We start from the raw sequence: 17433 nt of genomic DNA, 5'->3' as shown, positions 1-17433 counted from the left end.
GGCTATGAGGACTGTGACGGGGGACTTTAATTACAGCAGCACATCAGTAATTATACAGTATGAGGAGTAGCCACTGTCACCATGCTGTCACCCTGAAAAGGCACAGCGTTTTTGTTCAACACCGTTGGGTGATGACACTGCCTGTTGATGCTACAAGGAATATGAAGGAACGATTTTAACGCCTCGCCGCTCTGCTTTTCATGTGAAAGAGAAAGCGCCAGTGCAGGGTGTAATCCAGTCCTTCTGACATGACAGTCTGTTAAACCAGTACACATCTGATCTCAGTGTGTGTGAAGAATAAAACGATTGACTTTAGATGTCACCGGGATAATTATTAAACATGTAGCTCCCACTTCTTTCTTCTCGCTTTCATTCTCCCTGTCACGCCCTGACCTTAGAGATCCTTTTTATGTCTCTATTTTGGTTTGGTCAGGGCGTGAGTTGGGCATTCTATGGGGTGGGCATTCTATGTTTTGTGTTTCTATGATTTTCTATTTCTATGTTTTGGCCGGGTATGGTTCTCAATCAGGGACAGCTGTCTATCGTTGTCTCTGATTGGGAACCATACTTAGGTAGCCCTTTTTCCTACCTGGTTTTGTAGGAAGTTGACTTTGTTTAGGGCACTTTGCAGTGTTTTTGTAGTGTTTATTGTTTTGTTTGGCGTCATTTTTATTCAATAAAGGAAAATGTACGCTTACCACGCGGCACCTTGGTCGTCTCCTTTTAACGGCCGTGACACTCCCATACTGAAATATTTATTTCACTCACAGGGGTTACCTGTCCCAGCATTTTCACACACAGTACTGTAGCTGTGGGACAGAGAGCTGCAGTAGTTATACATACCTTAACACACTGGGTAGGGTTTTAGTGTATCTGTATAGTAGTAGACAAGGCTGTGACGGTCATAGAATTTTGGTAACCATAATAACCGTTCCAATAGCAAAAATGATTTTGAGTGAACATTCTACATTACCATGGAAATTATGAAATCACAATACCAATCAGCCACTGCGAGTGTACCCATGAGTGTACAGATCAAATTTACCCTTCACTAGCCCCGCCCCCCTTGGGTACTGTTTGTTGCAACCTCGGACAACATTGTCCCGGGAAGCCCAATTCCCCATTCAACCATTGGCAAAATCCCCTCACAATGATTTTAAACTGTGTTTCTAATATACAATGACATTTAATACAGAATACCCTTTGCTAATTAGGAAACTCTTGGGTATGTTGTGGTGGACTGTCATTACAATTGCTTCACGGGAACCTGATAAAACGATGTTTTTAGTGTAGCTCGCCACTGAATGGCTCTGAATTTACTGTCAGCACGCAGTCAAAGCTTTAACCGCTTTGGAGCAAACTAGTGCTCTCAAATCATATCCTGATGTCGACAGAAAATGGGAGTTGTATTCATAACATTGCTAACCTAGCTATCTAACATACATTTAGACAAAAACAAGTTTTATGAAGTGGCTAGCTAGCTTTAGCAATGTTTGGTGGTCAATGATACTTAGAGCTAACTAGCTGAGGAACGCTCAACCCTGTTCTCTTATATCGAGGCGGAATTGAGTGTTGTTGTGATTTGTTAGCAACAACATTGTGTCACCATCAGTCGATACAGTCGATATAGTCGATACTTCAATTCTAAAACCGCTTACCTGTACAGGTCTATGTTTGTCCCGTACAACTGCGGTCCTTCCGTGAGTGGGGTGCTTAAATTCATACTTTTAATAAAAACCTTTATCGAACACAACCACCAACTTTTATTTCATTTGTTTTGTTAAACTGGAGACGTAGCGGCCTTGACATACTACGCAAGCTGAGATTCAATTGGCATAAGTTCATTCGTGCTGAGTTGAGCAACACAAATTAGGAAAAAGTCAGTGGTTGAATTTGATCAAAGTTTTAATGAAAAACCTGCGGAAGGACCACAGTTGTACAGGACAAACATAGGTACATTTATGCCAGTGGAGGCTGCTGACATTTAAGCCAGTGGAGGCTGCTGACATTTAAGCCAGTGGAGGCTGCTGACAGCTCATAATAATGGCTGGAATGGAGTAAATGGAATGGCATCAAACACATGGTAACCATGTGTTTGATGTATTTGATACCATTCCACGAATTCCACTCCAGGCATTACCATGAGCCCGTCCTCCCCAATTAAGGTGCCACCAACTTCCTGTGATTTAAGCTTTTTCAGAATTAACATTTTTACAAGTATCGACTGATGGTGACTCAATGTTATTGCTAGCAAATCACACAACCAGTTATCAATACTCAACTCCACCTCGATATAAGAAAGGGAAGGGGGATACCTAGTCAGTTGCAGAACTGAATGCATTCAACCGAAATGTGTCTTCTGCATTTAACCCACCTCTGAATCAGAGAGGTGTGGGGGGCTGCCTTAATTGACTTCCATGTCATCGACACCCAGGAAGCAGTTGTTGTTGGTGATTAACTGCTTTGCTCAAGGGGGCAGATTTTTCCACATTGTCGGCTCATAGATTCAAACCAGAGACTTTTCGGTTACTCGCACAATGCTCATGAGAACGGAGTTGAACGTTCCTCAGCTAAGAGCTAGCTAACCAGCTGAGCTAGCAAACGATGTATCAAAAGTATAATTTTGGGATTCTAAAAATACTCCATTAACAGGCTCTGTATTTCAGGAATCACAGTAGCAAGTTCTCCTGGTGCACTTTTTAATTATTTATCAATTTGTGCCATATCCCCCATTGGCTTGGATGTGATTTAAACGTGAGCTTATCTGAGGTGTCGGACTTGACGACGGTTACACTGCGATTGGTTGCCCAAACTTCTAGGGTGGGACTTAGCGAAGAGTCAATTGCCAGGGTTAGAGGTTCCAAGCCTGTTCTATTCATTCTATTTCTATGTGTGCTGCTGTTGCATTGTGGGAGGCATTGCCTAGGCAACCAAAGACTTGTTTGCTCCTTTCAGCAAGGGGCAACAAAGTTTCAGCACTTTGTTTCTGCCATAACATGGACTCTTAACTTCTCTAGGGTAGGGGGAAGCATTTTCACGTTTGGATGAAAAACATACCCAAATTCAACTGCCAGTTACTCATCGCCAGGACATAAGATATGCATATTATTAGTCGATTTGGATAGAAAACACTCTGAAGTTTCAAAAACTGTTTGAATCATGTCTGTGAGTATAACAGAACTTATTTAGCAGGCGAAACCCCGAGGACAAACCATTCAGAATATTTTTTTTTGAGGTCACTGTCTTTTCAATGAGGTTTCATTGGGAAACCAGATTTCTAAGCAACTTGCTTGCAGTTCCTACGGCTTCCACTGGATGTCAACAGTCGTGAGAAATAGGTTGAGGTTATTCCTTTGTGTAATGAAGAAATACGGCCATCTTGAAGTCGAGGCACTCCTGGTGTCCTAGACATGCTACATATCGTTTTAATCCTGTATTGAACACATATCACCCCGTCTTCAATTTTATCGATTATTAACGTAAAAAAATACCTAAAGTTGTATTACATAAGTAGTGTGACATTTTTTGGCAAAGTTTACAGGTAACCTTTGATATATTTAGTCGTCATGTTTGAGACATTGGACATTTTGGATATATATCGACGGAATTAATCGAACAAAAGGACCATTTGTGATGTTTATGGGACATATTGGAGTGCCAACAACAGAAGCTCGTCAAAGGTAAGGCATGAATTATATTTTTATTCTGCGTTTTGTGTCGCTCCTGCAGGGAATGAAATGTTTTCTCTCTTTTGTTTACAATGGTGCTATGCTCAGATAATAGCATCGTATGCTTTCGCTGAAAAGCCTATTTGAATTCTGACATGTTGGCTGGATTCACAACCAGTGTAGCTTTAATTTGATATCTTTCATGTGTGATTTAACGAAAGTTTGATTTTATAGTAATTTTCATAGTCATTCATTTTAATGTGGCGCTATGCATTTTCTCAGGCTTTTTGCCAAGTGATACAGTAGCGTCTTGCCTAAACTCAGATTTTTGGATATAAATATGAACTTTACCGAACATAAAATACATGTATTGTGTAACATGAAGTCCTATGAGTGTCATCTGATGAAGATTATCAAAGGTTAGTGATTAATTTTATCTCTATTTCTGCTTTTTGTTAATGCTCTCTTTAGCTGAAAAAATGGCTGTCTTTTTCTGTGACTTGGCTCATACCTTACATAATCGTTTGGTGTGCTTTCGTCGTAAAACCTTTTTGAAATCGGACACTTTGGCTGGATTTACAACAAGTGTAGCTTTAAAATGGTGTAAAATACTTGTATGTTTGAGGAATTTAAATTATGGGATTTCTGTTGTTTTGAATTTGGCGCCCTGCAGTATCACTGGCTGTTGATGAGGTGGGACGCTAACGTCCCACATACCCTAGAGAGGTTAACAGACTCAACCACACCCATCTTGCCTTCAGTCAGCTGTTCGTTCCACATCCATTTTTGATGGTTATTTTATTTTTGTAACTGTATTCATCCATAGCCGTCGGTTATGCGATTATACTGTAATTGTGCCAGCCCTATTGTAGTTCCAGTGTGGATCCGTTCGCTTTGGGGAATTTTTTGGAATTACTTGGAAGGACTGTCTGTTTTTCTAGGATTGTGAACAGTGGTTTGTTTATTGGTTTCCTCCTGCACCTGTTCTGAGCATCCTGTTGTAGTTTGAGTAACTGGATGTTTTCCTGTAGAGGGAAAAAAACATATTGGTGCTTAGGCAAAATCTATATTTGTAATGTTTTTACGTTGAGTAAATGTGGGAAAAAAAGGGGAACCATTCAATCCACTGTGTGCTCTGGATAAGACAAGTCCCAGCCAGACCATGACATCATTTCCCTCCTTTGCCCCAGTGCAGGCCTAGATTTCCTGTAGCAGTGCCAGGGCAAAGAGTTAAAACAAGGTCTCCCCCCTCCTACTCCCATTGCTCAACATCTCTCCCCGCCTCACCCCTCCCTCCCCCATTTCTCGGTACCGCCCCCCACTCCTCCTCCGCTACACACTGCTTTTTTCCACCCCTGCCCAAAGCCCGGCACAGAGAGAGAGAGGAGTCATGAACCACTAATAAGGGGGTTCCTGTTTGGCTGTGCCGAGGCGAGGGTTGAACTAATGAACAATCAAATGAATAGCATGTAATTACAGGTCAGAGAAAGCAGGACCGACAGAGGGTCGGCGCTAGTGGGCACAAACCTAGAATTATCTGTCTGGAAAAAGTGGACCAGCTTAGTGCTGCTCTTTGCTGTGGAGGGCCATGTGTGGCTATAGGACTCTATACATTGAGCAGAATAAAGTTGAGCAGAATAGGAATGTTTATGTTGGGTGAGATGAAGCTCTAACCACACACTAAGTCTGCTATTTCAATTCTGTACTGCAGTACTGCATGTTTTCTGTGTTTGTGTTTTATCAGTATGTCTGTCTGCATGCCCTTCTGTCTGAAAGTCCCTATCTCATCACCTCTCCTTCCCCTGTTCCTCTGCGCCACTTCCCTGTCTGTCTGGTTTTGTCTTCACTGACCAGACTAGTTACATCACCTTTTGAAAAAAGCGAGTGAATTGGAAAATTGGACATGGTTGATGTATGAATGAAATAAATCACAAGTGTTTGACTCCACGGGGGCTTTCTGACACTCATCACTTTCCAGAGTGGAAGGGTTTTGTGTCAGATGATGTCATGTGATTTGACGTAGTATGTGTGATGACCTTTCAGCCACCCCACAGCTGTCTGAGACTGGACTGTCCAGAGGGGACGGATGAGTCAGAGCAGGGAGCTGATGTCATCCTGAGGAGAATCTGTTTAGTCCTATGGCAGAGAAGAGCTTATGAGTAGCTTGATCTCCTGTCACTTAAAAATGATCTTAGGGTTTTTCAAGAATCAACTGATATCAGGTGGGGCTTTACCTTTTCATTTCAGAGAGCATTCTCAGTCCTTCACATACAGCTATTCTGTAGGTTAAGAAGCTATGAAACATTGTAAGTCTACACAAAATTGGACAAAATATTACAGACGAGAGAACAATGCATTCAGTGCAGGAAACAATATATTTTTGTTGGCTACTATTTGACCAGAACTGTTGAAATCCAAGAGAAATGCTGCTCATTGCAGTGCAGTGCTTGTGGCATAATGGCCTGCCTCTGACAGTGGAACAGTATTACAGGCAGTGATACATAGAGTATTTTAGGAAAACAACAGGAAGGAACCTGTTCCCAGTCCTTCTAGCTCCCTGGATCCCTCTCATGCTCCCTTTTCTTGCTGTGTTGGGCCTTCCTCTCAGGCAGATCCGGCGCCAGGATAAAGTGACTAAGGGGGTAGTTGAAATCGACGAGGGGGAAACATTTTGGGGGGTTCTTGCATTGGAATTATATTGAATTCTGCTTATATAATCACACTACACCACAGTAAACATAATGTTCAAATGCCGAGACTCCCAGTTCATTGAGTGCTTTTGAAATCTGTAGCCTCTCTCTGCTGCGCTGTATCAGCACAATGGACAGCACCCTACAGCTAGGCTGTTTTGGTAATGAATATAGGCAACAAGCTAGATAGGCTGTCTGCAATAGGGTAATTGCCCTATGTGAATTCAATGCAGCCGTACACACAGCTGTCTTACCAAAATAATACAAACTAAATGCTGAAAGTAGTAGCCTTCATGTAGTATTCATGTCAAGTAGTATTCATGCATGAATAGCAGTTTGTCTTAGAATACCGACACAGCTGTGAATGCGAATGAATGTGAACAGAACAAAACAGTGGTACCAAGTAGGCATAGTAAACTAAATATCAGAAATCGATAAAGGCATGACAATCTATATTGAGGTTAGTTACATTAACAGTAAACAAACGCACTGAACGAAAGGTGAATGGAGATCCAAATAACCAAAACATAGCCTACAGCAGGGGTGTCAAAGTCAAATGGACGGAGGGCCAAATAAAAAATTTAGCTACAAGCCGAGGGCCGGACTGTTCGAATGTTCATTGAAATTTTTTTAAATGACGCATATAGTCTATCTATCCATCTCATTTACACATCTTGACACCTCTTCATACAAATCATGCCCCGTAGTTGTGCCATGCATAGGACGTAAAGCCAAAAACTCCTCTGTCACGCTTAGGCCTGTCTCTTATACACATCTAGATGTGTATAAGAGACAGAAATAAAACTGGCCTTGACAGCAGCCTGGCCTTGTGATTTGGCTTTTTTGAACAGAGCCTGTCGAGATTTGAGGCCTCGTTTTAATTCCTCTGCCTTTTGTAGCCTTTGTTCCATGTCCATATTCTTGTTTTTGTCCGCGTGTTTCGTTTCATAATGTCGTCTCAGATTATACTCTTTCAGTACCTGTCTCTTATACACATCTAGATGTGTATAAGAGACAGGCCTTTTGTAGCCTTTGTTCCATGTCCATATTCTTGTTTTTGTCCGCGTGTTTCGTTTCATAATGTCGTCTCAGATTATACTCTTTCAGTACCGCCACACTTTCTCCACACAGAAGACACACAGGTTTTCCAGCTACCTCCGTGAACATATACTCCGACTCCCACCTTGTTTGAAACCCCCGGTTCTCAGTGTCCACCTTCCGTTTTGCCATTTTTGATGGGTATCTGAAAGTTAATTTTACTGTGATGCTGACGACTGCTGTGCCAATAAATATTGAAATGAAGCAGCCTACTGCTCGGTGCGTCACCGTTGCATTGTGGGAAATGTAGTATTGGTGCGTGTAAAAGATCTGCGGGCTGCCGGCTTGCTGCGGTCTGCGGGCCGGTTCTAATAATAAATCAAGATCATCCCAGGGGCCGTAAAAAACCTTCTCGCGGGCCGGATGTGGCCCGCGGGCCTTGACTCTGACACATATGGCCTACAGCCTACTACAATGAGATGCAGCCATGAACAGCTGTCTTGCCAAATAAATAGGCCGATACACTTCAAACATGAAAAATCATACCGCTCGCTCATGAGTTCAGCAACACGTTGTGATATGGTGCAATACACTTCTGTGGAACAAATTTGACCCACGTAATCAATTAAGCAACGCCAGCCTACCATAAACACGTTTCCATAACGTTTTAGGGAAGAACCAGATGCAGACAGTGTTGAAGTAACAAAAGTTTATTACTAGAACAGGGGCAGGCAAAACAACAGGTCAAGGGCAGGCAGAGGTCAGTACTCCAGATCAGAGTCAAAAGGTTCAGAACGGCAGGCAGGCTCAGGGTCAGGGCAGGTAGAATGGTCAAAACAGGAACTATGGAAAAAGACAGGAGCAAGGGGAAAATAGCTGGTAGGCTTGACGGACAAAGCAAACTGTCAACAGACAAACAGAGAACACAGGTATAAATACACTGGGGATAATGGGGAAGATGGGGGACACCTGGAGAGGGGTGGAAACAAGCACAAAGACAGGTGAAACAGTACAGGGTGTGACACATATAGTTCCATTTACAGCAACGAAAACCAATAGGCTACCAAAAAAACTATAGGCCTAATAGAATGTAGCCCATCTATTTCAATGTTTTTTGTAAGATACCCCTCAAATGCCAGTTGGATTAGATGAGCTTTCCTCGGGTGTAGCATGCTTCTTCTGTGCTGGCTGAACACGTTTGTCAAAAGTCCCAAATATCAGTCCATGTTTCAGTGCAGTAAGCGTGGTCGGCATAGTGGACAAACGTTGCAGGAAATCGTGGCAGGAAATCAAGTGGGGTCCCTTTGTCTTCATTGAAGCCAGAGTGGATGATTTCAGTCTGCAAAAACGGGCCAGCGACACTAAACTCAGCTTCCACCAAATCTGCTTAGATCCAGCAATGGTTTCATATTTTTCACATCTAGAACGTTATGGCTCTCTAGGTCAAGGGCACACAGTGCTTCCACCAGTTGGCTGTTAAGTTCGCTCAATCATTCTTACATTTGACAAATGACAGCATCCAACGTGCTGAAGAACAGTATTTTATACTCAGCCTCTTGGGTGAAGGCCTTGTCTCTGTTAGCATTGCACCCAACACAGAACTTTTGACATGGGAAACAAAATGCAGCATCTGCAGTAACCGAGTATTCCAGCCACTCTCCTATGAACCAGTTGCTATTAAATGAAAGTTTTTGGACAGAAAACCTGCGGCTTGGGTAGGATTCTAGGCTAACCTGTGCTGTCTCCTTTGTTCCAAGATCATCAGGAAGAGTCGGAGGTGGGGAGCCATGATCCTGGCAGGGCTTGTGGAGCTAGCTAGGCAGGTTTGATGCTGCTGCTGCTGCTCATCGCTTTCCTTCTCCTTTGTTTGGGTACTTTGGTGAAGCCAATTTCTGACATCCATCGTGACAAATTAGCTGGTTCGAGCTAGCTAAATAGGCTAAGGCTAATAACACTAACACTAACACTTTTTACAGATAGCTAGCTAAGAGTGAAGCAGCTTCAGCGGTAGGCTAAACTTGACAACACCCTTATAAATCAAACTCAAATATTATAGGCAGAGGCGAATCACATTATTCACTTAGCGTTTTCCCCCACTTTTTATGTAACCCCAAAAGGAGTCATACATGCCTAACCGCAAAGTGGCTTTCCATAGACACCCTACTCACAGCACGGTGTGCCCTGTCTATTGTGCTGACACAGCGGCATGGAGATACAGATTTTTTGGCCCCCAACCTGTCACTCAATGATTTTAACTTTTTTGCTATTTTTATATAGGCACATAAAAACTAAAACTGAGGGAGCTAAAGTTTGAACTGAGAAGGCTAAGCCCCCTTTAGCCCCCTCGTTGAGCCAGATCTGCCCTCAGGGAGCTCAGGGAAGCACCCAAACCTGGATGTCTAGAATTAGCACAACCTCTCTCTCCATGCTGCAGGGAGGGATGGAGGGCTCCCACAGGGGAACAAGTGTAGAGCTCTAGGCTATACAGAGAGAAGTACATTAGCATATGTGACCGACCGGCTTGATTCGGTCTTACGTATAAAAATTTGAAATTGTGTTTTTTACATTGGATAAAAGTAGAGACTCAGAGCTAGAAAATGGTATATCATACACTACAGTTGAGGAACAATGGGAAAGTAATTCTGCTTTGAAAGTTGATAAACTTGCATCCTCACTTTTGAGAAAATGGACTTTGAATATTTTGGTACTTACTGGAGAGCTCTTCTTTGTCTACACATTTCAGCATCGTTCACACCCTCTTAGGCTTTAGCCCCACCTATCTCTTTAAGGGTTGATCTGAGGATTCTGTCCTAACAACAGCAGTCAAGCACCCAAGCTAACTGGCTAACGTTGGCTAGCTTGTTAGCTACTTCCAGACAAATGAGAGAACAGCTCACTGACCATTTTACTTTCCCCAGCAGAGCTGGTTAGGCTGTTTTTATGTTATCCAGAGCATTGGGGACTGCAACTGTGTTGATGGCAACAATTTACGCCTTTTTGCCAACGTTTACTGACACCGGCCATATTCAACGGGTGTTGAGCGTTCGTAAATTCGTCAGTTATTCTGCGCTCTAGCACACTCAGACGAGAGTCGGAGTCGGAGTAGATAGGGAATTTACCAGCTATGTCTATGAACAGTTGTTGTAGTGACATTCTATTGAAATTAGAGATGCACATATCGTAATCGGACGATTTTAGCTAAAAATGCCAAAATCGGCATCGGCCCGATGTCTAGTTTAACGGCGATGTGCAAAACCGATGTCAAAGCTGACGTGCATACCTATATAACGTAGGTAGATGATGTAATGACGCCATGAAAAATATAGCGCTACACATGCAACACAGCATTCCTAACCTAGCCCACAATGTCTGCTGTGTGGATCGAGCAGTCAACAAGTTGAGCAGTAAGAGTAAGAACTTTTCAGCGAGACAACTCAAAGGCAAAATCCATTAACGCCAAGATAATTGAATTCATTGCCTTTGACAATCAACCGTTCTCTGGATGTTGCCCTACTGGATGTGGATGTTGTTGGCTTTCGCCGACTCGTTGTGCACCTCGATCCCCGGTACACACTACCAAGTAGGCGCTATTTTTCAGATGTTGCCTTACTGGAGTTACACAGTATTGTTTAAATGCACATTGGAGGTCGACCGATTAATCGGAATGGGCGATTAATTAGAGCCGATTTCAAGTTTTCATAACAATCAGAAATCGGTATTTTTGGACACCGATTTGGCCGATTTGAATATTTTTTTTATTTTATTTTTTTACACCTTTATTTAACTAGGCAAGTTTGTTAAGAACACGTTCTTATTTTCAATGACGGCCTAGGAACGGTGGGTTAACTGCCTTGTTCAGGGGCAGAATGACAGATCCTTACCGTGTCAGCTCGGGGATTCAATCTTGCAACCTTACAGTTAACTTCTCTGCGCTACAGATCCCTTTAGCGGGATCATTTTCCTAAACAACCGCTGAATCGCAGGGCGCAAAATATTACAAAAAATATTTATAATCATGCAATCACAAGTGAAATATACCAAAACACAGCTTAGCTTGTTGTTAATCCACCTATCATGTCAGATTTTGAAAATATGCTTTGCAGCAACAGCAATCCAAGCTTTTGTGAGTGTATCAATCAATGCTACAACAGCTAGCCCCAAATTAGCATGGTCACGAAAGTCAGAAAAGCAATAAAATTAATCGCTTACCTTTGATAATCTTCGGATGTTTGCACTCACGAGACTCCCAGTTACACAACAAATGTTATTTTTGTTCGATAAATATTACTTTTATAACAAAAAAACGCCATTTGGGTTGCACGTTACGTTCAGAAAACCAAAGCCCCGTTCCGTTCAATGAAAATTCCAAAAAGTATCCGTAATGTTCGTAGAAACATGTYAAATGTTTTTTATAATCAATCCTCAGGTTGTTTTTAACAAACATAATCTATAATATTTCAACCGGACCGTAACCTATTCAATAAGAGAGAAAAAGAAAATGGAGAGCTACCCCTCTCGCGCGCAGGAACTAATCAGAGGACACCTGACTAGTTTTGAAAAATCTCACTCATTTTTCAAAATAAAAGCCTGAAACTATGTCTAAAGCCTGGTCACAGCCTGAGGAAGCCATTGGAAAAGGAATCTGGTTGATACCCCTTTAAATGGAAGAAAGACTGGCCAGGAAACACAGATAAAAAAAATTAAAAAATCACTTCCGGGTTATATTTTCTCAAGTTTTCGCCTGCAGAATCAGTTTTGTTATACTCACAGACAATATTTTGACAGTTTTGGAAACTTTGGATTGTTTTCTATCCTAATCTGTAAATGATATGCATATTCTACGATCTGGACCTGAGAAATAGTCAGTTTACCTTGGGAACGTTATTTAAAAAAAAAAAAATCTGACCCCTAGCGTCAAGAGGTTAACTAGTCCAGCGCTATAACCACCTGCCTCTCATTGCACTCCACGAGGAGCCTACCTATTACGCGAATGCAGTAAGAAGCCAAGGTAAGTTGCTAGCTAGCATTAAACTTATCTTATAAAAAACAATCAATCAATCAATCATAATCACTAGTTAACTACACATGGTTGATGATATTACTAGTTTATCTAGCGTGTCCTGTGTTGCATATAATCGATGCGGTGGGCATTCGCGGAAAAAGGACTGTCGTTGCTCCAACGTGTACCTAACCATAAACATCAATGCCTTTCTTAAAATCAATACACAGAAGTATATATTTTTAAACCTGCGTATTCTCTTGCATTCATTGCATGCAGAGTCAGGGTATATGCGATAATAATAAACGTTTTGTTTTCGAAATGATAGTTTCCGGATTCGACCATATTAATGATCAAAGGCTCGTATTTCTGTGTGTTATTCTGTTGTGTGTTATTCTGTGTGTTACTATGATTTGATATTTGATAGAGCAGTCTGACTGAGCGATGGTAGGCAGCAGCAGGCTTGTAAGCATTCATTCAAACAGCACTTTCATGCGTTTTGCTAGCAGCTCTTCACTGTGCTTCAAGCATTGCGCTGTTTATGACTTCAAGCCTATCAACTCCCGAGATTAGGCTGGTGTAACCGATGTGAAATGGCTAGCTAGTTAGCGCGGTGCGCGCTAATAGCGTTTCAAACGTCACTCGCTCTGAGCGAGTGAATATTGAAGTCTTGGAATATTGAAGTCTCATGTTAAAAGGAACCACCAGCTTTCATATGTTCTCATGTTCTGAGCAAGGAACTTAAACGTTAGCTTTTTTATATGGCACATATTGCACTTTTACTTTCTTCTCCAACACTTTGTTTTTGCATTATTTAAACCAAATTGAGCATGTTTCATTATTTATTTGAGGCTAAATTGATTTTTATTTATGTATTATATTAAGTTAAAATAAGTGTTCATTCAGTATTGTTGTAACTGTCATTATTACAAATAAAATAAAAAAATTGTCCGATTAATCGGTATCGGCTTTTTTTGGTCCTCCAATAATCGGTATCGGTATCGGCGTTGAAAAATCATAATCGGTCGACCTCTAATGCACATCCATGAGCTACTTGCTATGGGCATCACTGCTATTATCTTCATGATTGACATTTGGACCAGCGATGTCAGCCCCATGAGCATGTTGAGTCTGACATCACAGTGGGTCGACGAGGATTTCGTACTGAGGAAAGCCGTATTGCATGATCAAGAATGTGCTGGTTCTCATACCACTGCTGCCATTTCAATGGCGTTTGAGAACATGTTTGAAACTTAGAAACATGAACACACTCCTAGCGCCATTCGAACAACTGACTCGAGAAATAAGCTCATCAACTGTGTCTGTAGCAGACGTGATACCCTCTGTCATGGCATTGAAACGCCTGCTCAATAAAACTGCCGACAGACCGTGGGGTTAAAACTTGCAAAAGTACTCTAATAGAGACTGTGAACAAGCGATTCGGTGGCATTCTCTCTGAGCCTCTTTACTGTGTCGCCACCATGCGCGATGCTAGGTACAAGGACCACTACTTTGATGCAGACAAGAAACAGGGTTTACGTGAAATGTTGCAGACACAACTGGACAAGATGGAAACGGACACAGTGACAGTGCGCACCGAGGAAGAGAGGCCACGGACCGACAGAGCTGAAACTTCACTGCTTGACATGTATGATGAAATTCTGGTGAGAATGAAATGACTGAACAAGTGAACAATGAAACAGCACAGCAAGTAAGTGAAAGAAATAGGTTTTGATTATGTTTTACTGGTAATGGGGACATGCCAACAAAATAACTTTTTGGTCAGTGTGTGTGTGTGTGTGTGTGTTTCAACTATTTAATTGTACTAGAATGCTTAAAAGGCCACTCAAATGTTAAATATCGGTTATTGGTATCGGGTTTTTTGGCAAGGAAAATATCTGATATTGCTATCGGACAAAAATGTCATATCGGTGCATCCTTATTGAAATGGATACTTACATAGTGGAGTCTTTTGTTAAGACATGTAATCCCAACTCATGACGTTACTACCCTGCATGAATCGAATGGTAGCTAGCTAACATTAGGCTATTACTAGCAAATCTAATGGCTCTGAGATACAAATAATATTACTACACAGATCATACACTCAACGTTAGCTAGCTGACCTAACAACTGCAATCAAGCACCCAAGCTAACTTTGGCTAGCTTGCTAGCTACTTCCAGACACAAATGACAGAACAGCTCACAGACCATTTTACTCGCCCTATTGAAATGGATACTTGCGTAGTGGAGTCTTTTGTTAAGACATGTAGCTAGCTAAACAATGAACCATAATCCCAACTCATGACATTACTACCCTTCAATATTCTGCAGGTAGCTAACCAACCAGGTTCAATGTTAGCTAGCTAAAAAGTCTATGTTTTCTATTTCTTTGTTTTTGGCCGAGTGTGGTTCCCAATCAGAGGCAGCTGTCTATCATTGTCTCTGATTGGGGATCATATATAAGTTGTCATTTTCCTTTTGGGTTTTGTGGGATCTTGTTTTCTGTGATGCTGCCACCCCCGTGCTTCACGGCTGGGATGGTGTTCTTCGGCTTACAAGCCTCCCCCTTTTCCCTCCAAACATAACGATGGTCATTAAGGCCAAACAGTTCTATTTTTGTTTCATCAGACCAGAGGACATTTCTCCAAAAAGTGTTTATACTTGCGCACTATTGTTTGTACAGATGACCGTGGTACCTTCAGGCGTTTGTAAATTGCTCCCAAGGATGAACCAGACTTGTGGAGGTCTGATTTCTTTTGAGTCAAGCAAAGAGGCACCGAGTTTGAAGGTAGGCCTTGAAATACATCCACAGGTACACCTCCAATTGACTCAAATGATGTCAATTAGCCTATCAGAAGCTTCTAAAGCCATGCCATAATTTTCTTTGCAAGCTGTTTCTAAGGCACAGTCAACTTAGTGTATGTAAACTTCAGACCCACTGAAATTGTGATACAGTGAATTATAAGTGAAATAATCGGTCTGTAAACAATTGTTGGAAAAATTACTTGTGTCATCCACAAAGTAGATGTCCTAACCGACCTGCCAAAACTATAGTTTGTTAACAAGAAATGTGTGGAGTGGTTGAAAAACAAGTTTTAATGACTCCAACCTAAGTGTATGTAAACTTCCGACTTCAACTGTAAATGAACTTACCACAATTAATTTCAATAGTAAGTTAGCAAAAATAGATATGATTCTGCAACCATGGAGACGTAAATACTTGTCTATTTATGGAAAAATCACATTGATTAACTCTTTGGTCCTATCACAGTTTAGTTACTTACTAATGGCACTGCCTACTCCAGATGACTCATTTTCTAAATCATATGAGCAGAAAAATGCTAAATGCTAAGCAAGACAAAATTAAACGTGCCTATTTATATAATGAATATGAGTTTGGGGGGCTAAAATTATAAAATATTAAAGCTTTAAACCTCTCACTTAAAGCTTCTCTCATACATAAATTATACTTAAACCCAAAATGGTTCTCCAGTAGATCATTAAGAAAGGCTTTGTTCAAAAATTGCCTTTTTGCCTTCACACAGATTACAACTTCTCATTTCCGACTAATTGAAAATGTAATTTTGTTTAAAGTATCGCCCTTTCTTTAAACATGCCATAGAAAGCTGGTTACAATTTCAGTTTTATCCTCCAGAAAATATATATTTGTAACGATTCTCGTCCTCTTCGTCTGAGGAGTATGAAGGATCGAACCAATATGCAGCGTGGTAAGTGTTCGTCATGTTTTTATAATAAACTGAACACTACAAAATACAAAAATAACAAAGTGAATGATAACGAAAACCGAAACAGTCCTGAATGGTGACACAAACACAAAAACAGGGAAACAAACCACCCTACAAACCAAAAGGGAAAACGGCTACCTAAATATGATTTCTAATCAGAGACAACGATCTGACGAGCTGCCTCTGATTGAGAACCATATCAGGCCAGGACATAGAAATAACAACATAGAAAACTGAACATAGGACTACCCACCCCAACTTTCACGCCCTGGACCACCTAACACAAAGACATAAAAAGAAAACTAAGCGTCAGAAAACGTGACAATATTACAAAGCAAACTGTAATGGGTTAAACTCAAATATACTTGATTAATTAAAAAAACATTCTTAGTGTATATATATTTTTTAAATGTTTATATTTTATTATGATATTATTGATAGAAAGGAGGAGTTATGTCACCCATATGCAGTTAATCGAAAAATATATGGGAATATTCTGGTTAATTCCAAATTTACAACCACAAAATGAGGAAGCAAGTGGAAAAGGTAGAATTTAGGTAACGTTTTGCCTGCCATAATATTAAAGATACAAATGGCTTGAAAGGGAGGCTTGGCAATAAATTTAGAAAAAAATGATTACCAGTTTCATCTGTGTAACGGTTTTCATTCCTGGGATGAAGGAGAGGACCAAAATGCAGCGGCGGCTAGGTTCAACGATGTTTAATAAAGAGAATAACGTGAACAACTTCAAACTACAAAAAATAAATTGTGAAAACCCGGAAAACAAGTCCGTTATCTGGCTGCAGAAACACAAAGACAGAAAACAACCACCACAAACCCCAACACAAAAAACAGCACCTAAATATCGAGTTTTCCCAAATCCAGAGACAATGACAAACACCTGCCTCTGATTGAGAACCATATCAGGCATACATAGAAATTGACAAACTAGACACAACATAGAATGCCCACCCAGCTCACGTCCTGACCAACACTAAAACAAGTAAAACACACAAGAACTATGGTCAGAACGTGACAGTACCCCCTCCTGAGGTGCGGACTCCGAACGCACAACCTAAACCTATAGGGGAGGGTCTGGGTGGGCATCTGTCCACGGTGGCGGCGCTGGACGAGGACCCCACTCCACCATTGTCTTTGTCCATCTCCCTAGCGTCCTTTGAGTGGCGACCCTCGCCGCCGACCTTGGCCTAGGAACCCTAACAACGGGCCCCACTAGACTGAGGAAACTCCTCCGGACTGAGGGACAGCTCCGGACCGAGAGGCAACTC

General features: G+C 41.4%; 1 long non-coding RNA gene across 1 annotated transcript in view; it reads right to left on the bottom strand.

Annotated features, from left to right (window-relative positions):
- Window positions 1–17433, bottom strand: part of LOC139023596 (uncharacterized) — a 581371-nt gene that overhangs the window by 189363 nt on the left and 374575 nt on the right. The window lies entirely within an intron of this gene.

Source organism: Salvelinus sp. IW2-2015, linkage group LG33, assembly GCF_002910315.2.
Source record: "Salvelinus sp. IW2-2015 linkage group LG33, ASM291031v2, whole genome shotgun sequence".
In the NCBI taxonomy this organism is placed as follows: domain Eukaryota; kingdom Metazoa; phylum Chordata; class Actinopteri; order Salmoniformes; family Salmonidae; genus Salvelinus; species Salvelinus sp. IW2-2015.
Note: the sequence above shows the minus strand (reverse complement) of the source record. Positions and strands in the feature narration are given on the sequence as shown.